Consider the following 24,511-nt stretch of genomic DNA (forward strand, 5'->3'; position numbering starts at 1 on the left):
TATTGCTGTAATATTGCTAAAAGTGACATACAAACTATGTTCAGTTACTCTCATTTTACATCTACAGAACAACCAGCTAACAAGTGAGAATAGACATATTGTGTCTATAATATTGTAGTATTTTCACTCAGCACACTCAGGTGAGCTTCAGCTTCAGATGGTGTCAGAGTCGTCAGGTTAAAGCGTTTGTTCATCACGCCTAAGACCCAGGTTCGATTCCCCACATGGGTAAAATGTCTGAATCCCTTTTCTGGTGTTCACCACCATGATATTGCTGGAATATTGCTAAAAGCGATGTAATTTCATACTCACTCACTCACTTACTCACTCACTCATTAGAAGAGTGTTGTATGTTTTGTTTAGGTGAGCTCCAATATGTAAGTGTAATCTAGAATCAATGTATATATGTTGTTGAGGTGAGGTGAGCTATACAAGAGTGTGATATCTACCGTATATCCCACCACTGAGTGCTCTGACCAGCTACAACACAGCTACAACAGTCATTTTGAATTTTCCCAATCTGCAGTGATCCAATCAGTTCAGATTAGATTCTGAGACACGCAGGTGAGCTTCAGCCTGCAAATGTGTGAGATTGTTAGAATTGGCAATGACAGTTTGTGTAGCCACCAGAGGTAGTTGTAGGGAAATAGCTGCAAAGTAATTGAGACTCATCACTCCTTGGGGAAATAAGTTTTACAAAAAACACACAATTCCTTTCTCAACTGCATAATTTAGTGTTAATTGGAAGTTGCATGTGCCGCTTTTTGCCTGTGTCTAAAACATGAGCGGCCGGCGTTAATTGTGGCCAGTTTAGACAGAGATAGTTTTACTGTCCGGGAAGAACGATGGGGTTAATTCCACCTGTTACATTAGCAGTGTGTGAGAGATGAAGCAGCTCGAACTGCCCGAGTAATGGATGATCCTCGGCGTCTGCTCCTCAATCGTCGTGGCGACCATGTCAGGGGAACCACCAACCTTCAGTTTAACACTGCACAAAACATCCGTTGTCACTACCACCAACACAAACGCTGTGAAATCTTCTTTCAGGAAAGACATATAATTAAATTGCAGTTTCTGGTTTTCCTCAAGAAAATTACACTTCTTTAATCATGTTGCCTTGCATTGGCCACTGACATTTAGTAATGAGTTACCAAGTAAGTGTAAGCGTTACCTGAAGTAATCACAAAGTGCTCTATATAAAATCAGTAAGACTTATTCTTACATTTCAATTGAATTTGAGTCTGTTCCACGCTGAAATTGCTCATATTTAGCTGGTAATATGAGACGATCGTGAAGTGAAAGGAGATCTGTATGAGCTATTGTGTTTGGTATGGAGGCAATCTTTAATTACAGGCTCAAAAACTCAGGAGTTAAATCATTGTGCTGCAAAATTGAATTGTACAGATTCAATTATTCTCAGAAAATTGAGAAAAGTTGCATGAGCCTGTATGAGTTCTACAGATATGGCTAGCATTTTCCACAAACATTCTGTTTATTGACTTCATCCATGCTACAATGGTGGCAGAGAACATTTACCTTTTTTCCTAAATATGCAATGAGGTTGAAAAGATTCATAACCTGTATCAATGGAGACTAATGTGTAGATTTGGTTGTTATATGAAAACTGATGACTGTGTCAAACAGGTTTTATTGCTCTTGTTGTTGACCACTGGTTTGCCTGGACTGGTCTATATTACTTACAGTGGGTGAGTGAGTGAGAGCGAGCTAGCAAATGGTGTTGCCACAACATTGAAGACAGATGAATGCTGTTTAGAACATTTACACTGTCTTCCAGCAACAAGTGAATTGTCTGTTCGGTTGAAAGACTTCGTTAAATTGGTACTGGAAATAGTTCAGCAGTTCACTGCGTATGAATACTCTTCTTGATAAGTTTTTCACAGTCCAGTATGTGGAGAAATAAACCATTCTTCTTGGTTAAATGGTTACTTTACTAATAAGATATTCGCTTTGATCAATATACATATATATTAGAACTCGAGTTGTTTTTTCCACAGTCATATTTCCAGAAGACATTGCAATATTCCTGTTTGAGAAAGCCACAGAAGGTCACTTAAAACTTTTATCTTCAACAAATATTATTTGTTTTCAGAGTTGCCTGTTTAATTGAGCATTCATTGTTTGGCAATATTAACAATGAAATCTCTGTACCGACACCATTAGTTAAAAATAAAATGTTCTTTCATCAAATACTCGTTAACACTGATCTGAAAACACAAAATGTCTTTGCATCGAGTCACCTATGTGGAAATGTCTTCTGTCAGAAGTGTGCAGGGCAAAATGGCGACAGTGATAATTGATTCTGTAAGCTGTAAGGTAAATATCGGAGGCAGTAAGCAGAGCCATGAATAACAAGCTGTTTGTATCAACTTATGGCGTATTGTTTGAGACCAAGCAATGTACTGTCTCCGAGCAGGACGAGGGGAAGGTGAAGATCCACTTACACTTACAACAAAGATTCTTTTCAGACAAAACTTCTTGTATTTCTCTAACTCTGGGCTGTGTTTGTCTTTGATCAGAGATAAGGGCTAACTGATATCTATTCTTCTAACACACCCAGATCTCCTCGTGTCTTCCCTGATTGGGCAGCACACTGCCTGGCTATCTGTTTATGCAGGGAATAACCTTGTTTTCATATGTAATTTCTGTAGTCTTTTTAGTTTGTTTACTTTGTAAGGAAACTGGATAAAAGGATATAAATTATGCTCCAGATTACACCTGCCTCTTTTTAAGAGTTGAGAGTCAGATAAATCAATAAATCTTGAAGTTCGTGTACTTGTGTTTATAACTTCCATAAACACCACCATCGTAATGTATCTTTGTTTATATGTATAATTCCCTATAAACATATTTTATTATCTTCCTGATATATTTCTTGAATCAGCTCTGGTTTTATTACGCAGCGTCATCTTAATTCTATCAGCTACAACTTCATATGCTGAGTGCAGAATACCAGCCTGTCAAGTATCATTAAGCCGCGACAGTTCCAGAAATTACTCAGTTGTTAATAAAGCACAGATTTCTTTGATTGTAAGAAAGCCTTGTGAGATTCTCCTATGACTCAGAGGAAGAGACCAATCAAGCATGGAATGGCTCCAAAAAGCAGTTGTATGGAAGAAATAGTTCGCTCATTCCAACATCACCCTTGGAACTGTGCAGTGCCAGCATACCAGAAGTGGTGTTCTCTCTATAGTACCTCGGGACAATGGAGTCCATGGGACCCATGAACACCAATGGCAGGGGGCTCTGGGAAGCTGGCAGGATGGATGGCTCCATTGTCTGAGGCAGCCGGACAGTTGTCTGTGGCTTGACTCTCTGGTCTTCCCCCGTCTTTGTTCACTAACTCACAGAATGGAGGACAATTGAGCATTTTGATTGAAAGACTTTGTTTCTGGGCGAAGGGATTGGAGTGTAGCCTTGTCTGGTTGATAACCAGCACGACAGTCTAATTAATTAATTAGAAATGGAGGAGACAGTAAGTGGTGCAGGCTCTCAGAACAGTCACACTCGCCAAATTAGAATTTGCACAATCAGGATCCTGCAGAACCTGTGAGACTCTCTCCCAACAAAGAGAGTCCCTGAGATGTCAAGTCACATCACTGTTATTGAAGTCACTCAACTGGAAATCTTGGGTCACAAATAAACTGGGATTTGAATCATTCTTCAACAGTTTTGTGCTTAAATGATTAATGCCCAGGTTCCATTTTAAGACTGAATAAAAGCTGTATTTTTCAAGATTTGATTTGTGAAAGATTAGTGCTGTATCCCCTGCGATCTGCAACATTGAGTAATTGTCCCTAGAGTAGATTATGGAGGGAAGAAAGTCATTAGGAGTTGAAGTTTATCACCTTCAAAATCATTAATCATTCTTATTAAACTGAAAATATTTAGTTTGTATCTCATTCGTCTTTATTAAACCTGCAATTAGCCAGCTCACAGGAATCCACCATGGCAAATACATCTTCCAGGCTCATTCCAGACGCCTTGAGGGCGTTCTCAATCAAGGTTCAGTTGAATGTAGTGGAAATATTTTAAACTGTCGCTTTTAGAAACCAAGAATGAATTTCATGAATAACGTTCTAATGTTATAGGATATTGTATTTGTTAAAGTTTATTTATGAGATGTTTGAAAAACGGTATTTTGAATGAGACGCACTTAAAGTGATATTTAAGATGAGGTCAGTGTATTGATTCGATCTATCTTTTGGATGTATGGAATCCCTTGGGTTTAATAAGCTAATTTGTTTTTGGTAGTGCTCAGTGGTGATATTTGTTTGGCATGTTGCACCTTGATTGAACTGGGATCAGAACTTCTGTCTGCTTACAGTATGTAGTCCTGATGTGGAGGAAATACAAAGGGAATCACAGTTAATAGTCCTTTGAGAAATTCAGATCAGTTCTTGACTGACATTCCAGAGATTTTCATATCCCGAGAGAGCAAACCTGATGGTCCTATGCATTGTAAGGGAGTTTCCTCAAAGGTTTCCCGAGTTGGCACATGTGTAGGCCACAGCAAGCACATGGATGTTGTAGTGTTGGAGCAGCCATACTGAGGAAGAAGCAGACGCAGGCTTTGCCAGCAGACGCAGGAATCTCACTGAAGATGATCCCATACATGTATGTGTGATTTAGACCAGGTGATGGGACACCAAGGTTATGATTAAGAGCCTTCCATCAAAGGTGCTAATATTAATTTGATGGCGAATGTTTTGAAGCATTATCTGAGAGTGGAAGAGTGGTTTGTAGCTGACGGATTGTCTTCAAGTGGGAGCTGTCAGAGAAGCATTATTGTCACTTTGATATAGCACCCTTGGGCTAGCCATGTTGCCGGGCTGTGACCGTCTGCTGTAGCAACAGCGATGTGTTGAGGTATGCGCATGCCCCACACCAGCCACAAGGCACAGGAAGGTGGCTGCTGGGACGACATCCCAACACGATCCCTCCAGACTGTGTGCCCAAAGTGTGACATTGTCAACAGTTGCGCAGCAAAACTCCTCCAAACTCACCTGCTAAGTTAATGCTGTTATGACAGATCTGTAATTTTGATCTCTCGTATGGATGTATACAGTACTTCACATAATCGACATAGTCGCTCCAAGGGGCAGCATTACATACAGAGCAAATTAGACCTCTTAAAATAACAGGAAGAATAGAATGAATCATGCTCTTGTTTACAGATATTATGGTTTACATGTCCAAAAATATTCAAGCTGATTGTTTGTGGGGTTCTGTTATTCCGTATGACGTGCAGCCACTCAGTGCAGGTGGTCCGCTGCCAACTGATGTCACCTTGCTTCCATTATGGACACAGATTGATAAGCGGGGAAAATGGACATTTTATTGTAAAGTGTAAATGTAAAGTGCTTTTGCATTATGCCTTTTTGGGGAGAGTCATGAAAATAGTGTACATGGGGCAGTCATTAAAACTATGATATGCAATCGTGGAGGGTCATTACTTGCAGTACATTAGTTCATAGAAAATATGTTCAAACCATCATGTCATGCAACCATACATACGTTAACACTGTCTTCTCTTGAAGGATGTGACCATGTAGCATGTGACCCTATGTTAACACCATCATGTCATGTAGGATATGACCATACATTAACACTGTCTTCTGTTGAATGATGTGACCCTATGTTAACACCATCATGTCATGTAGGATATGACCATACATTAACACTGTCTTTTGTTGAATGATGTGACCCTATGTTAACACCATCATGTCATGTAGGATATGACCATACATTAACACTGTCTTCTGTTGAATGATGTGACCCTATGTTAACACCATCATGTCATGTAGGATATGACCATACATTAACACTGTCTTCTGTTGAATGATGTGACCCTATGTTAACACCATCATGTCATGTAGGATAGGATATGTTACACCACCATCATGTAACACATTAACACTGTCTTTTCTTGAAGGATGTGACCCTATGTTAACACCATCATGTCATGTAGGATATGACCATACATTAACACTGTCTTTTCTTGAAGGATGTGACCCTATCGTTAACACCATCATGTCATGTAGGATATGACCATACATTAACACCATCATGTCATGTAGGATATGACCATACATTAACACTGTCTTTTCTTGAAGGATGTGACCCTATGTTAACACCATCATGTCATGTAGGATATGACCATACATTAACACTGTCTTTTCTTGAAGGATGTGACCCTACGTTAACACCATCATGTCATGTAGGATATGACCATACATTAACACTGTCTTTTCTTGAAGGATGTGACCCTATGTTAACACCATCATGTCATGTAGGATATGACCATACATTAACACTGTCTTTTCTTGAAGGATGTGACCCTATGTTAACACCATCATGTCATGTAGGATATGACCATACATTAACACTGTCTTTTCTTGAAGGATGTGACCCTACGTTAACACCATCATGTCATGTAGGATATGACCATACATTAACACTGTCTTTTCTTGAAGGATGTGACCCTATGTTAACACCATCATGTCATGTAGGATATGACCATACGTTAACACTGTCTTCTGTTGAAGGACCCATACTTGTCGTAATAGGTGACTAACAGGATCGGGTGGTCCGATGAGGCTCACTGACTTGGTTGACACATGTCATCGTATCCAAATCGTGAAGATCAATGCTCATGCTGTTGATCACTTGATTGTCTGATCCAGACTCGATTATTTACAGACCACCACCATATATAGCTGGAATATTGCTGGGTGCCGCGTAAGACTAAACTCACTCACTCACTCACTCACTCACTCACTCTTGAAGGATGTGACCATGTAGGATGTGACCACATGTTAACACCATGTCACGTAGGATATGACCATGCGTTAGCACTGTCTTCTCTTGAAGGACGTGACCATGTAGGATGTGATCCTATGTTCATACCATCATCTCATGTAGGATATGACCGTACGTTAACACTCTTCTCTTGAAGGATGTGACCATATGTTCACACCATCATGTCATGTAGGATGTGACTGTATATTCATACAATCGTGTCATGAAGGATGTGACCATATGTTCACACCATCATGTCATGTAGGATGTGACTATATTCATACAATCGTGTCATGAAGGATGTGACCATATGTTCACACCATCATGTCATGTAGGATGTGACTGTATATTCATACAATCGTGTCATGAAGGATGTGACCATATGTTCACACCATCATGTCATGTAGGATGTGACTGTATATTCATACAGTCGTGTCATGAAGGATGTGACCATATGTTCACACCATCATGTCATGTAGGATGTGACTGTATATTCATACAGTCGTGTCATGAATTATGTGACCATATGTTCACACCATCATGTCATGTAGGATGTGACTGTATATTCATACAATCGTGTCATGAAGGATGTGACCATATGTTCACACCATCATGTCATGTAGGATGTGACTGTATATTCATACAGTCGTGTCATGAATTATGTGACCATATGTTCACACCATCATGTCATGTAGGATGTGACTGTATATTCATACAGTCGTGTCATGGAGGATGTGACAGTATGTTCACACCATCATGTCATGTAGGATGTGACCAGATGCCCACCCCAATTCACTCTCCAAGAAGCTGGTATAGTCAGCACTCCTTGACTCATCAGTTCTTGTAACTTCCACAAGTTGAAAAACACCACCTTTCAGTGACACATTGTCAGATTCATGCTTCTCAATTGTGTGAGATTTAAAGTGTTAATTTGTAACATAAGCCTTCATTGAACGTCTGCAGTAGATTTCCATTACAAGTAGTTGATAAATTCATAACACAGGACTGCAAGAAGTAGTAGTGTATTGATGGCTCTCCGCAGGCTCCTGGCGTAGCCGCCTCTTCAACAAATGATGGCATTGTAGTGTAATGTGTCGTCTGATGGGGCACATCCTTGTCCAAACACAGGTCTACCCACTTCTATACTGACAGGCCTCATGCACATACCTTCTGAATACATCCAGTCACAGTGGGAGGATACACAGTCACACTGAGACCAACACCATGGGGACACCCACAGTCACACTGAGACCAACACCATGGGGACACCCACAGTCTCACTGAGACCAACACCATGGGGACACCCACAGTCTCACTGAGACCAACACCATGGGACACCCACAGTCACACTGAGACCAACACCATGGGGACACCCACAGTCTCACTGAGACCAACACCATGGGGACACCCACAGTCACACTGAGACCAACACCATGGGGACACCCACAGTCTCACTGAGACCAACACCATGGGGACACCCACAGTCTCACTGAGACCAACACCATGGGACACCCACAGTCACACTGAGACCAACACCATGGGGACACCCACAGTCTCACTGAGACCAACACCATGGGGACACCCACAGTCTCACTGAGAGACCAACACCATGAGGACACCCACAGTCACTGAGACCAACACCATGGGGACACCCACAGTCACACTGAGACCCACCCACACCATGGGGACACCCACAGTCTCACTGAGACCAACACCATGGGGACACCCACAGTCTCACTGAGACCAACACCATGGAGACACCCACAGTCACTGAGACCAACACCATGGGGACACCCACAGTCTCACTGAGACCATGGGGACACCCACAGTCTCACTGAGACCAACACCATGGGGACACCCCACAGTCTGAGACACCCACAGTCTCACTGAGACCAACACCATGGGGACACCCACAGTCTCACTGAGACCAACACCATGGGGACACCCACAGTCTCACTGAGACCAACACCATGGGGACACCCACCACTGAGACCAACACCATGGGGACACCCACAGTCACACTGAGACCAACACCATGGGGACACCCACAGTCACACTGAGACCAACACCATGGGGACACCCACAGTCTCACTGAGACTGACACCACCATGGAGACACACCCAGACACACAGTCTCACTGAGACCAACACCATGGGGACACCCACAGTCACACTGAGACCAAGACCATGGGGACACCCACAGTCACACTGAGACCAACACCATGGGGACACCCACAGTCACACTGAGACCAACACCATGGGGACACCCACAGTCTCACTGGAGACCAACACCATGGGGACACCCACAGTCTCACTGAGACCAACACCATGTGGACACCCACAGTCACTGAGATACACCATGGGGACACCCACAGTCTCCAGACTGACACCATGATGACACCCACAGTCACACTGAGACCAACACCTGAGGACAAGGGACAGTTTCACAGACCAGACACCATGGGGACACCCACAGTCAGGGACACCCACATCATGCAGACACAGCTGGAGGACACCCAGTTTCACAGACACAGGCAGTCCTTGTGAGCACCACATACCACATTGATACACCTGGACCATAGAGCTAACATTGATACATGAGCTGACATTAATGAGTGCCCACCCATTGATACACCTGGAATACCACATTGATACACCTGGAATAGAGCTAACATTAATGAGTGCCCCTCTTACCACATTGATACACCTGGAATAGAGCTAACATTAATGAGTGCCCACTCTTACCACATTGATACACCTGGAATAGAGCTGACATTAATGAGTGCCCACTCTTACCACATTGATACACCTGGAATAGAGCTAACATTAATGAGTGCCCACTCTTACCACATTGATACACCTGGAATAGAGCTAACATTAATGAGTGCCCACTCTTACCACATTGATACACCTGGAATAGAGCTAACATTAATGAGTGCCCACTCTTACCACATTGATACACCTGGAATAGAGCTAACATTAATGAGTGCCCACTCTTACCACATTGATACACCTGGAATAGAGCTAACATTAATGAGTGCCCACTCTTACCACATTGATACACCTGGAATAGAGCTAACATTAATGAGTGCCCACTCTTACCACATTGATACACCTGGAATAGAGCTAACATTAATGAGTGCCCACTCTTACCACATTGATACACCTGGAATAGAGCTAACATTAATGAGTGCCCACTCTTACCACATTGATACACCTGGAATAGAGCTAACATTAATGAGTGCCCACTCTTACCACATTGATACACCTGGAATAGAGCTAACATTAATGAGTGCCCACTCTTACCACATTGATACACCTGGAATAGAGCTAACATTAATGAGTGCCCACCCTTACCACATTGATACACCTGGAATAGAGCTAACATTAATGAGTGCCCACTCTTACCACATTGATACACCTGGAATAGAGCTAACATTAATGAGTGCCCACTCTTACCACATTGATACACCTGGAATAGAGCTGACATTAATGAGTGCCCACTCTTACCACATTGATACACCTGGAATAGAGCTAACATTAATGAGTGCCCACCTCATTTACACCACATTGATACACCTGGATTAGAGCTGACATTAATGAGTGCCCACTCTTACCACATTGATACACCTGGAATAGAGCTGACATTAATGAGTGCCCACTCTTACCACATTGATACACCTGGAATAGAGCTAACATTAATGAGTGCCCACTCTTACCACATTGATACACCTGGAATAGAGCTAACATTAATGAGTGCCCACTCTTACCACATTGATACACCTGGAATAGAGCTAACATTAATGAGTGCCCACTCTTACCACATTGATACACCTGGAATAGAGCTAACATTAATGAGTGCCCACCCTTACCACAGTGTTGCACCTGTCTCCATCTATGGTCTCTGTGACTGGGGTACTGTTTGTTCCCATTCTCAACTCAGTTTTCTCTTCAGAATGAACAAGATAGGTCTCGATAAAGGTACACAATTTTTTACTTCCCATTTTGCCAGAGGGGTGAAATCTTTGAATAAATAGAGAAAATCCACTCACTATTAAACAGTTTGCACTGGTGTTCTTTGTACACTGCACTCTCATATGTTTGTTTTGAGCAGCGTCAAATCTTTAAAAAATGAAGAGATTATTGAAAAAAAAAATCAGAAATTGATGTATTTGTTTTGAAAAAAGATTTTTATTATGATAAGAAAATATAAAGTACCTTTAGACTGTCATAATGTAAATATGAAGACTTTCAGTTGTTATGATAAGGACCAGCTGTTGAGAAGCAGATTGGGTGTTGATCTTGGGTACCGAGTGGCCTTTCTAACTTTCCTCATGGAGAACTCCTTGCACAGTTCTCAAGTACAATGCTATTCAAACTCAATTACACACAGACATTCACAATGTCAGAGGTAAATTTGTGTGTTGTCTGTAATTGTATGTATGTGTGTGAAGAATGGCCAGGGTATACTTGCTTCTGTACAGCCTTCGGTCAGACAATGATGGAGTTACCACCAGCACAATGTGGCTGAATTGTGGAGCAGGAAACAGTCTCTGCCACAGTTCGGGAAGAATTAGCGTTTTCCATATATCTGCTTCCTGTTTACAATCATATTCTCAATTTTCAGTTTTGTAAATAAACAATGACATTCAACACAGCATGGTTCAGAATAGTGGGAGTCTTAGATAGTTGTCTTTATGGGACCGTAGCATGTGGGGTAATACAGAGAATATAGCACCTCACCCATGCTTACCTCAAGTACAAGAACAGTGCAGGGAGTGTGAGATAGTTGTCTTTATGGGTCCGTAGCATGTGGGTAATACAGAGAATATAGCACCTCACCCAGGCTTACCTCAAGTACATGAACAGTGCAGGGAGTGTGAGATAGTTGTCCATGTAGGATCCTAACATGTGGGTAATACAGAGAATATAGCACCTCACCCAGGCTTACCTCAAGTACAAGAACAGTGCAGGGAGTGTGAGATAGTTGTCCATGTAGGATCCTAACATGTGGGTAATACAGAGAATATAGCACCTCACCCAAGCTTACCTCATGTACAAGAATAGTGCAGGGAGTGTGAGATAGTTGTCCATGTAGGATCCTAACATGTGGGTAATACAGAGGATATAGCACCTCACCCAGGCTTACCTCATGTACATGAACAGTGCAGGGAGTATGAGATAGTTGTCCATGTAGGATCCTAACATGTGGGTAATACAGAGAATATAGCACCTCACCCAGGCTTACCTCATGTACATGAACAGTGCAGGGAGTATGAGATACTTGTCCATGTAGGATCCTAACATGTGGGTAATACAGAGAATATAGCACCTCACCCATGCTTACCTCAAGTACAAGAACAGTGCAGGGAGTGTGAGATAGTTGTCCATGTAGGATCCTAACATGTGGGTAATACAGAGAATATAGCACCTCACCCAGGCTTACCTCAAGTACAAGAACAGTGCAGGGAGTATGAGATACTTGTCCTTGTAGGATCCTAGCATGTGGGTAATACAGAGAATATAGCACCTCACCCAGGCTTACCTCAAGTACAAGAACAGTGCAGGAGAGTAGGATGAGATACAGAGAATATTGTCCATGTAGGATCCTAACATGTGGGTAATTCAGAGAATATAGCACCTCACCCAGGCTTACCTCAAGTATAAGAACAGTGCAGGGAGTATGAGATAGTTGTCCATGTAGGATCCTAACATGTGGGTAATACAGAGAATATAGCACCTCACCCAGGCTTACCTCAAGTACAAGAACAGTGCAGGGAGTATGAGATAGTTGTCCATGTAGGATCCTAACATGTGGGTAATTCAGAGAATATAGCACCTCACCCAGGCTTACATCAAGTATAAGAACAGTGCAGGGAGTATGAGATAGTTGTCCATGTAGGATCCTAACATGTGGGTAATACAGAGAATATAGCACCTCACCCAGGCTTACCTCAAGTATAAGAACAGTGCAGGGAGTATGAGATAGTTGTCCATGTAGGATCCTAACATGTGGGTAATTCAGAGAATATAGCACCTCACCCAGGCTTACATCAAGTATAAGAACAGTGCAGGGAGTATGAGATAGTTGTCCATGTAGGATCCTAACATGTGGGTAATTCAGAGAATATAGCACCTCACCCAGGCTTACATCAAGTATAAGAACAGTGCAGGGAGTATGAGATAGTTGTCCATGTAGGATCCTAACATGTGGGTAATACAGAGAATATAGCACCTCACCCAGGCTTACCTCAAGTATAAGAACAGTGCAGGGAGTATGAGATAGTTGTCCATGTAGGATCCTAACATGTGGGTAATTCAGAGAATATAGCACCTCACCCAGGCTTACCTCAAGTATAAGAATAGTGTAGGGAGTGTGAGATAGTTGTCCATGTAGGATCCTAACATGTGGGTAATTCAGAGAATATAGCACCTCACCCATGCTTACATCAAGTACAAGAATAGTGCAGGGAGTGTAAGATAGTTGTCCATGTAGGATCCTAACATGTGGGTAATTCAGAGAATATAGCACCTCACCCATGCTTACATCAAGTACAAGAATAGTGCAGGGAGTGTAAGATAGTTGTCTTTATGGGACCGTAGCATGTGGGTAATACAGAGAATATAGCATGTTACCCAGGCTTACCTAAAGTACAAGAACAGTGCAGGGGTTCTGAGATAGTTGCCCTTGTAGAACCTTACAATGTGTGTAATACAGAAAATATAGCACCTCAGCCCAGCTTACCTCTTGTACATGAACAGTGGGACAAATCGGATCATATTGATAAGGTCTAACATCCATTTCAGAAATGACATCAGGAACATGACTTCAGAATCCACGGACACTGTTAAGTTGTGAGGTAAAATCAAAGAGGCAGCCATCAGCAACAGGCACTTATGACGTCATGTCACGTGATACCCCTCTGCTCATTAACTGTCGGGTGTTTCCGTAATAGGCGGAAATACGAGTACGTTTTTGTGTTTTTATTGCTATTTTACAAACTTTTTGTTCAATTTTAATCACGGAATGTGACTTTAAGAATGTCCTTTACAATATATCAAAAGTTTTGTTTTCGTTCGTATTCTCCTTTAAGCTTCTGCCAGACAAGAGTTGTGAGCTCGATCCTATACCAACTCAACTTGTGAAATCATGCCTGGAGGTTCTAGTACTTCCAATAACCTACATCATCAATCTCTCAATATCATCAGGCGAGTTCCCTAAAACCTTTAAACAACCCTGGTGAGACTCCTTCTGAAGAAAAGTAACCTGGACAAAAATACTCTGAACAACTACAGACCTGTATCTAATCTCCCGTTTGTCTCGAAGGTGTTAGAGAAGGCTGTGTGTACCCGCCTCTCTGAACATCTGAAGAAACACAAGCTGCTTGACAAACATCAATCTGCATATCGACCAAACCATTCCACTGAAACAGCACTCATAAAAGTCACCAATGACATTCTAACAGAAGCAGACAAAGGAAATGTATCAGCACTGGTTCTTCTAGATCTTTCGGCAGCCTTCGACACTATTGACCATCACATGTTGTTGTCAAGAATGGAAAGTGACCTGAAAGTCAAGGGTACTGCTCATGGTTCCAATCTTACCTATCAGATCGATCTCAAGTAGTTAAGATTGAGAGCAAATTATCATGTCCCACAGATCTCAGGAGTGGAGTCCCACAAGGTTCCGTACTAGGACCAGTGCTGTTCTCTGTGTACACTACACCACTGGGAAGAATAACAGACAAGCACAAAGTCAACCAACATCAATATGCAGATGACAATCAAATCTATTCTTCATTCCCTACCACAGAAGCCCTGCCATCTTTGGACACTCTTTCTGATTCCTGCAATGACATTCAGACATGGATGACTTAAAACCTACTGAAACTTAATGAAAGTAAAACAGAATTCCTGCTTATTGGGTCGAAAACAAAACTTTCCAAACTTGACAAGCCATCTTTCCAAATAAGGAATACTGCCATAGATAGCCCCAACCCGAAGGTCAAGAATCTAGGGGTTATTCTCGATGAAAATCTGAAAATGGACAAGCAGATCTCCAACATCATTAGCACGGCTCATATGCATCTCAGGAACATTGGAAAACTCCGCAACTATCTGAGTGCTGATGCTACTTCAAAACTTGTCCTATCTCTGGTCATGTCCCGAGTAGATTACTGCAACAGCCTTCTCATCAACGTCAACCAAGATCAGCTATGTCGCCTTCAAGCCCTCCAAAACACTGCTGCAAGAATCATTACAAAGTCTAAAGTCTTCGATCACATTACTCCAATTCTAAACGATTTACACTGGCTACCAATCACCGCAAGAATTGACTACAAAACTATTGTAATGACGTACAAGTGTCTCAACGGAATGGCAACTGACTACCTCTCAGAGTTACTGCCCCTGTATCAGCCCTCACGCTCACTGAGATCACAAAACCAAATGCTAGTGACAGTGCCAAACATCAAAACCAACTTTGGCAAAAGGTTGTTCGCTTTCAATGCAGCAATGAAGTGGAATGCGCCACCGCTTGAACTCAAAACCAGCGAGTCACTAACATCTTTTAAGACTGCCCTCAAAACATTTCTTTTCAAGTGTCCATTTCCATCTTAAGCGCACAGAGCATTCATTAGTGAATGATGCGCTATTTAAATGCAATTATTAATTAATTAATTAATAGTGCCTTCGTTATGGGAAATTCGGTAAATTTATACAACAAATTATCAGTTCATTTGGGTCCTTGTAACAGGTGAAAGATCAACCTTAACTTGAGTTTTAATGCCAAAGAAGTTCCTCTGTGAAATCCTGAGCACAGAATTTATTTATGTCAAAACTTTAACAATAAATAAAAAAAGTACAAATAGAGTCGAACACAGTCGAAGACAGTTTTACTAGAGTTAGAACTGTCCTTCTCCAAAACATATCATTTACAGTAGAGGGATTTGGGGTGCTATATTTCAAGTCTTTACAGTTTCTTGTTTCTGAACTTTTAATTGATTTGTAGGGGTGACAAAATTATATGAATTATTACTTGACTACTTCCATGGAGATCTCATTGGGATTTCCACCTCCATCTAAAATCTGATTGTTTGACAGTCTTTTTGAGCACCATAAATAACACTGTGTCTGTTAATGATCTTGAAGATCACCATTGTACTTTACAAACACTTCCTCACACTTATATATGCCTCTTAATCCTAATTCTGTTCATGATTTGCTTGATAGCTGTGTTAGAACCTACACTGAAATGTCACTCTCATTGTAATAGAGAAGTTGTTCATCCATAGATTGTTATCCTACCTTACTTCTCTATTTCCTATCAAAGAAGTGACTCTGTTTATTTTATATTGTTGCTGTTACTCTGTTACCTATAGCATCATGAAGAATAAGTGTTTTAATTTCCTTTGGCTGGAATATATTGAAAGCAAAAGATTCTGAACAGGTCTCAAATAGGTAATGAAGCACAAAAAAACATAATTATAAAAGATATGCCACCTTTGGAATGACACCATATATCTAGTCTTGTAAAACATCTGTGGTATCTCTTGTTTCAAAAGGTTATGATTGCCATTACTTGTTATACATTGTTGAATACCTCCTGAAGATGCCGCCAGCTGACTGAAGTGTCGGTGTCGGTGGATGTTATTTAAATCCAAACACATGGTGCCAGTGTACTGATCGATGTGTTTTACTGTAATAACAGGAATATGATCTCATGAGAATGTCCTGTCTCCACGGACATCTGGGGCTCTACTGACATTTTGTGACAGCCGAAACTTCTATTAGGCACTAAATACTGGATCTTTAGGGGACCAACTGGGACCCTTGTTTGTTTTTTTAGTGTTTCTTGAAATCTTGAAATTGAAAGCAATTTTGACCACAGATTTTCCCCAAAATATATATCTTGCCCAAGAAATACAGTTAGAAATTTGTTGGATGTTTCTTACTGGAGAAACAAGGATGAATCTGATACAAGGCACATGTACTTGAAATTACAAAAGATGTCTTTGTGCCTTTGCAAACACATTTAATAAGATTCAAACACATATAACAGCAATGTTGTACTTTTTTCCTTCATGCCTAAATATCCAAACTTCATTTGATATTGCTCTCCATTTTGACAAGCTTTAGAAAAGTTGAATTTGCATGTTCCAAGTGGTTCAATATACAAGGCACACATGCTGCATCAGGGGCTTATAAGAAACATAAGAGTTAACCATTGTCAATGCTGAAACACTGCCCCAGTAGCAGCATCATCCAGCTGAGCAGTGCTCCCCGTGATGGAGCATAACAGCCCTGATCACGACAGTACCCATCATGCAATATTCAGTTCTGCTCTTGCAATGTCAAACCGATTTCATAAAAGCTTTCAAATTTCAAACTTGAAAGTTTAAATTAAATTTCTGAAGTTGAAGTTATCAACATCAATGAACTGTATTGATTTTTCATTCCTATGCAGTAACTATTTTCCGTCACTACAGTGATTCACCCCGATCCTGCTTTATTTGGTTCTTGTTCTTCACCATGCATATGCAGCAGTAGATTGCCCTGTTTGATGGACTGCACATGTTGTAGCCTAACAAAAATATTAAAGGCTGTTCATGGTATGAATGGAGGATGAGCTATTGTATAGACCATACATATCCTAGTTTAAATGGACAGCAGGCTGTTTTAGGATCATGTATGGCATGACATGATTTGGGGGATGGGATCTGATGTGGATCATGCATGTCATTGCATGAATGGTTCTGTATGTTGTCGATTCTATATGTCAGCATTCCTGTAAATTTATCAGAGTGATGGTGTGTATATGCCAGTGATGATGTATCTGTCCAAGTGATGGGATGTCTGTCCCAGTGATGGTGTGTCTGTCCCAGTGATGGGATGTCTGTCCCAGTGATGGTGTGTCTGTCCCAGTGATGGGATGTCTGTCCCAGTGATGGTATGTCTGTCCCGTCTGTCCCAGTGATGGGATGTCTGTCCCAGTGATGGTGTGATGGTGGGATGTCTGTCCCAGTGATGGTGTGTCTGTCCCAGTGATGGTGTGTCTGTCCCAGTGATGGTGTGTGTCCCATGATGTCTGTCCCAGTGATGGGATGTCTGATGATGTGTCTGTCCCAGTGATGGATGTCTGTCCCAGTGATGGTATGTCTGTCCCAGTGATGGGATGTCTGTCCCAGTGATGGTGTCTGTCCCAGTGATGGGATGTCTGCCCCAGTGATGGTGTGTCTGTCCCAGTGATGGTGTGTCTGTACCAGTGATGGTGTGTCTGTCCCAGTGATGGTGTGTCTGTCCCAGTGATGGTGTGTCTGTCCCAGTGATGGTGTGTCTGTTCCAGTGATGGTGTGTCTGTACCAGTGATGGTGTGTCTGTTCCAGGTATGGTCCATCTGCCCCGGTGATGGTGTGTCAGTCCCATTGATAAGAGTACAATCCCAACTCGCTCGCTTATTAAGGTAAACTCACACTGATAGATATTTTGTTGTAGTGAAAATAGTATCCAGTTTTTAAATGATGTTTTCCTAAGTATGTATGGCACAGGAATACAGCTTCAGAAGGTAGGGCATCAAATGTCTTTATTATATACATGTATTTTCAAGGGATTGCATGTTGGTATTTGATGCCATTAACATGGAATTAGTAGAAAACTCTCTTGCAAACATCTTAAATCTAGCAGCGGTATGAGGGCTGTGATGGGACATGTTTATAAACAGTGACTTAGGTGATCATTAATCACGTAATGGGGTCAAATACAAACTGCCTTTATGGACGGAAGATTTCGTTGTCAGCCAAATATATAATGAAGAGAGATTGTGAAGAGCTGTCGTGCATCTTGGATAGGGAGGAATGAGGCCCCAGTCATGACATGCATGACGTTAAAGTCGTGTTAGTTTCAGCTTCACTCTTCGATGTGTCAGTGCACCTTTCCTCTTGGTAGTGTCAGTACGTATGCTCTTGGTCATGTCATATGCTCTTGGTCATGTCAGTACATCTATGCTCTTGGTCATGTCAGTAAGTCTATGCTCTTGGTCATGTCAGTACGTCTATGCTCTTGATGCATCAGAAAGTCTATGCTCTTGGTCATGTCAGAAAGTCTATGCTCTTGGTCATGTCAGAAAGTCTATGCTCTTGGTCATGTCAGAAAGTCTATACTCTTGGTCATGTCAGTAAGTCTATGCTCATTGTCATGTAAGTAAAGCTCTGCTCTTGGTCATGTCAGTAAGTCTATGCTCTTGGTCATGTCCATTTTGTCAGGGGCCGTGAGGTAGCCTAGTGGTTAAAGGGTTCACTCATCACACTGAAGACCCGGGTTTGATTCCCCACAGGGATACAGTGTGTGAAGATCATTTCTGGTGTCCCCCGCCATGATATTGCTGAAATATTGCTAAAAGGCAATATAATCTTCACTCACTCATTCATTCATTCATTCATTCATTCATTCATTCATTCATTCATTCATTCATTCATTCATTCATTCATTCATTCATTCATTCATTCATTCACTCACTCACTCCATTTTGTCATGTCAATGCAGCTTCACAGTTCAGTGTGACAGTTCTGAAGGAAGTAGAGATTGTGTCCCTTGTAGAAACTTAAAAGAGGCTGATGACTGGCAAAGGTTCAATGCAAAAACATTTGTTTTATGTCTCTGTTGGTTTTACTTTCATTTTCTATTACCAGAACTAAATTCCATTTCTATTTTGCTACAGGTTTTTCAACAAATTGTTCATAGTAAGAATTGTTAATTTTAGAAAACATTTAAGAAAGATTGCTCACGTAGAAGTTTAATTAACAAGGAAAAGCCAATTTATCACGTTTATTAAACATCCAGTGCTTTGCTTACAGTTGTAATTAGAAGTGAAATGTAATTTGTTGAGGTTACTTGTTCATTTATCACAGCATTCCCGTGATGCCAAGACAGGCGTGAATTGAGTAGCGTATACCAGTCCACAGGTGATGAAGGCGCAGTCCTTAGATAACCAGTGATGAATTCACTCAGACTAATGAAATAGTTGTAATAGCTTTCTTCTCTTGTCTAGATTACAGAGGAGCAGCAAGGCACTGAAGGCATGGGCCTTTACCGAGCAGAGGCTTGTCTCTGTCAACACTAAATACTGCAATAGCTTAGAAACATACAACTGTGGTATTTTATTGATTTTGAAATGATTACCTCAAATAGATTTTGATTCTTGACATATTCAATCATGAGATAGGAGCACCCCCCTTGGTGGACTATGGGAGGACATACCAGCATTACCTAGACGAAGCTTATCCTCATTAATAGTGAAGTGTCCTTAATCTACCCAGGTGGGTGGATGAACCGGTAGCCATTGTCCTGGCTGATAAGGCTGTGATATGAAGAAAGCATGGAGAGTTGGGTTGACTGCATGTCAAGAGGGCCCGGTGTGTCAGGGAAGGGGAAAAGGAACAAGCAAGAGGGGAAGGTGCTCAGGAGGGAAGCAAGAGATCGGAAGACTCTCCCAAGAGGAAGATAGCACAGGAAGAACCACTCTCGCATCTTGACCAACGGATTATGGAATTAAGATAAAGCCATTCTTCTGTAGTCAATTGCTGATCTTTTCTTCCAACCAAAAGAGAATCCTTTTCCGACATTTAATCAATATTAGCTATCACTACATCCATTGACAGGATATTGCCTTTCTTGTCTTTGCAGGTATATCCTGCATGTGTTCATGGACTGAAAACAGAAAGCTTAAAATATTACCAGGTTTCCTGCATATTCTATACACTCTTGCATGTCAGGCAAAATGGAGAAAAATGTTCAACTCTGTCCGATATGTGTGGTGTCATAATGACAATCAATAGGACGCTGTCTTAGTTTTTCGAAACAAGTACGGCATTAGTGTCCGAGTGCGATCAGTGTATTGATCAGCAATCAAGCCAGTTGTCTGTCCCTTGTGCTTCAGGCGGATGAACGTCTCCCTGCTCGGTTCGATGACATTTTGTTGTTTACAGCTCCCCTCCTCTAGAAGCTACTCTTACAAAGTTCAAAGAACTAATGCTAAATACCTCTTTTAAGCAGCATGTGTGCAAATGACTACTTAGGTATGCTACATTGATCCGAGACGGTGCAGGATGTCATCTTTCATTGAATACCAGTGACCGTGATCGCTGGAGCAAGGGTGGTTATTATTGACGAAGAGAACACTCCTCCCCGGGTACAGGTTCTGATCGAGGTCACAAATAGGATCTTCTTGTGTAGGAAAGGTGTTGGGATGCTTGTCAAGCTACTCTTTATCTCACACATTTCCAGCTGTTATAAAGTATAGACATAAAGCATCTAAGATTATGAACAATGTTAGAACAGTATCATGACGCTGAGAGGTTGCCAAAAATTTACTACCTCTTTTCATAAAAAGCTGGAGATTTTATTCCCTTTTCAGACTCATGATCTGGTTATTTTTATGGTCGTTTGGACTACCGTAAATAAAACTGGTTCGGACAATGGTATTGAAGATGGCCAGTAATTATTGTTGATGTCTCTCACACTGAAGGATGTTTAACTGTTTAACTGTGTAAATGTGTCAGACAGTTGACGGAGAAGGAAAATTTAATATAATCATGATTGTACAATATCATGTTTCACATGAAATATTGCAGACACAAACTGAAGTAAGTAACTATTGGTTGATTTCCGATGTCCATTTTGCTCAGGTGTTATGTCCTGTAACCATGGCAACATCTTATTATATGATGCTTAACCAGTATTAATTTCCCTCAAATAGCCGAGTAACACACAAAACAATATTTACCTGAGACAGTAAACATGTTTTCAGCCAAGGATTGTGGTTGAAAACCAACTTTACCAAACTTGTGGCAATGATATTTATCATTTTAAGTCCTCATTATGATTGATAACAATAATCCTAGCTCATGATACTTCACTCATTATGGCAGTTCCGCCTACTGGCAAGTACAGTAGTCATCGTCTGTCACTAAGATATACTGGAGGCAGCTCCAGCCACTAGGATGTGCAGTAGTCAGCTCCAGCCACTAGGATGTATAGTAGGCAACAGTAGGCATCTCCAGCCACTACAACATACAGTAGGCATCTCCAGCCGCTAAGATGTGCAGTAGTCAGCTCCAGCCACAAAGACATACAGTAGGCATCTCCAGCCACAAAGACATACGGTAGGCATCTCCAGCCACTACAACATACAGTAGGCATCTCCAGCCACTACAACATACAGTAGGCAGCTCCAGCCACAAAGACATACAGTAGGCAGCTCCAGCCACAAAGACATACAGTAGGCAGCTCCAGACACTACAACATACAGTAGGCAGCTCCAGCCACTAAGATATACAGTAGGCACCTCCTGCCACTGAAATATGCAGTATGCAACTCCTGCCAATAAGATATACAGTACGCATCTCCTGCCACTAAGATATACAGTATGCATCTCCTGCCACTAAGATATACAGTACGCATCTCCTGCCACTAAGATATACAGTACGCATCTCCTGCCACTGAGAGATGCAGTATGCAGCTCCTGCCACTAAGATATAAAGTAGGCATCTCCTGCCACAAAGATATACAGTACTCAGCTCCTGCCACTAAGATATACAGGTGGCATCCCCTGCCACAAAGATATACAGTACGCAGCTCCTGCCACTAAGATATACAGGTGGCATCTCCTGCCACTAAGATATTCAGTACGCAGCTCCTGTCACTAAGATATACAGGTGGCATCTCCTGCCACTAAGATATACAGTAGGCAGCTCCTGTCACTAAGATATACAGTTGGCATCTCCAACCACTGAGATATCCAATATTCAATGCCAGCCACAAAGATATACAGTAGGCAGCCCCTGCCACTAAGATATACAGTAGGCATCTCCAGACACTTAGATATACAGTTGGCAGCTCCAGACACTAAGATATACAGTAGGCATCTCCAGCCACTGAGATATCCAATATTCAATGCCAGCCACAAAGATATACAGTATGCAGCTCCTGCCACTAAGATATACAGGTGGCATCTCCTGCCACTAAGATATACAGTACGAAAATCCTGCCACTAAGATAAACAGTTGGCATCCCCAGACACTAAGATATACAGTTGGCATCCCCAGACACTAAGATATACAGTAGGCATCCCCAGACACTAAGATATACAGTTGGCATCTCAGGCCGCAAAGATGTACTGTAGGCAGTCAGCCACTGAGGTGTACAGAGATGTGTCAAGAAACTAAAGTAGTTATATAGGTATGCTTCAGTGGGTCGACCACATGCACTTCCATTCCATCAACTGACAACTTTTTCACAAATTAAAACTGATCTCATATGCATGATCTTCCTAATTTCCATGAAAGATACATTTAGATGAACCCATTATTTCCCTAGTAGGTATTCATTTGCTTTTTAATTCAAATAAGATTAGAAGTTGGAATGTGACTTTGTCTGAACATCTTAATCATTGATGACAAGATAAGGCTTCCCATGCTAGACCTGGCCATGGCTGGAGCAGTGGGTCTTCCTCCCTTGTGACAGAGGATAGTCTGCTCTATCAAACATTCATTCAGGTAGACAAACATCTGCCATTCTTGTTCCGTCCCACACCAGTCAATGCTATCTACATGATTGCTTGCCTAATCAATTTTCCACCTCAGGAGCTACCTGTAGTGAGTACTGGGATCTTGGAGGGCCAACTGGCACATGGCATCTATAATTCACACCCATGTGAATTGACGGCTATAAGGAAATCACAGGACTTAAACTATCAGCCTTCATTTCTCATGTGGAATGTCTACTGAAATATGGGTTCTTGGAGTGTACAGATTATTTGCTTGACAGGAGTGTAAGTAACTACAAGGGCACTGATGTTAGGGGCCCAGTGGTTTAAGGAACAACGGGTCATGTATGAGTTATGTCCCTTTGATGTACCAGGCTCTGCTTTTCATTGGTTCAAAACCTGGTCTGTCCCAATTTTATTCCTTGATGGGCTATGGAAGGTGGCTCAGAGAAGATCTATCCCTAGTTCTGTACTTCAGGATTCACAGAGAAGAAAATAATCGTGTAGGCTATGTAAGACTACCACTACTGGGGTACATAGGATGGGTGCAGAAGGACATTGTCCTGTGTGGCAAGTAGGGTGGATAGGGTATGACATATTCCCATGTAGTAGGTGTAAATCTGTCCTGATGGGGTGGAATTGAGTCACGTACTGTTATGTCAGTAGTGTCTAACTGCACTGTAGGGTATGTAGGGTGGGAAGAAAATGACATACCCGTAAGTGGGGTAAACAGGTTTGTAATGGAATGCCACATGCTGGAGTTGAAGTCTGCACTGTTGGGGTATGCACGGTTCATAGAGAGTGATATACTCTCAGTTTTGTGTTGGGTAAGCAGGTTTGGAAGGGGAATGCCATATACTGGGGTTGAAAGTCTACGCAGGTGGGGTATGCTGGTGGGTCACAGAGGTACATTCCAGACACATACTCCAGCATCAGGTGTTGATACCTTTCACCCAACAGAATGAGTTAGCAGATTAATTTGAAGTGACAGTGTTTTGTATCCAGAAGCTGTATAGAGCCTATTGTCTGCCTGTCACAGGTAATGGAGGTCTCTTAGTACAAACTGCCAAAACAAAACGTACACCCTTCAGAGTTCATTTAGCTCTGGTGTTGACTTTCTGATGGATACCAATGTCCCCAATTTCTGATAAGG

At 41.7% G+C, this 24,511-nt stretch overlaps 1 protein-coding gene across 1 annotated transcript in view; it reads left to right on the forward strand.

Moving 5' to 3' along the window:
• LOC124290589 (transmembrane protein 135-like) overlaps positions 1–24,511 on the forward strand; it is a 198,692-nt gene that overhangs the window by 119,899 nt on the left and 54,282 nt on the right. The window lies entirely within an intron of this gene.

This window comes from Haliotis rubra, unplaced genomic scaffold, assembly GCF_003918875.1.
Source record: "Haliotis rubra isolate DU_JTF1 unplaced genomic scaffold, ASM391887v1 Scf47, whole genome shotgun sequence".
Classification (NCBI taxonomy): domain Eukaryota; kingdom Metazoa; phylum Mollusca; class Gastropoda; order Lepetellida; family Haliotidae; genus Haliotis; species Haliotis rubra.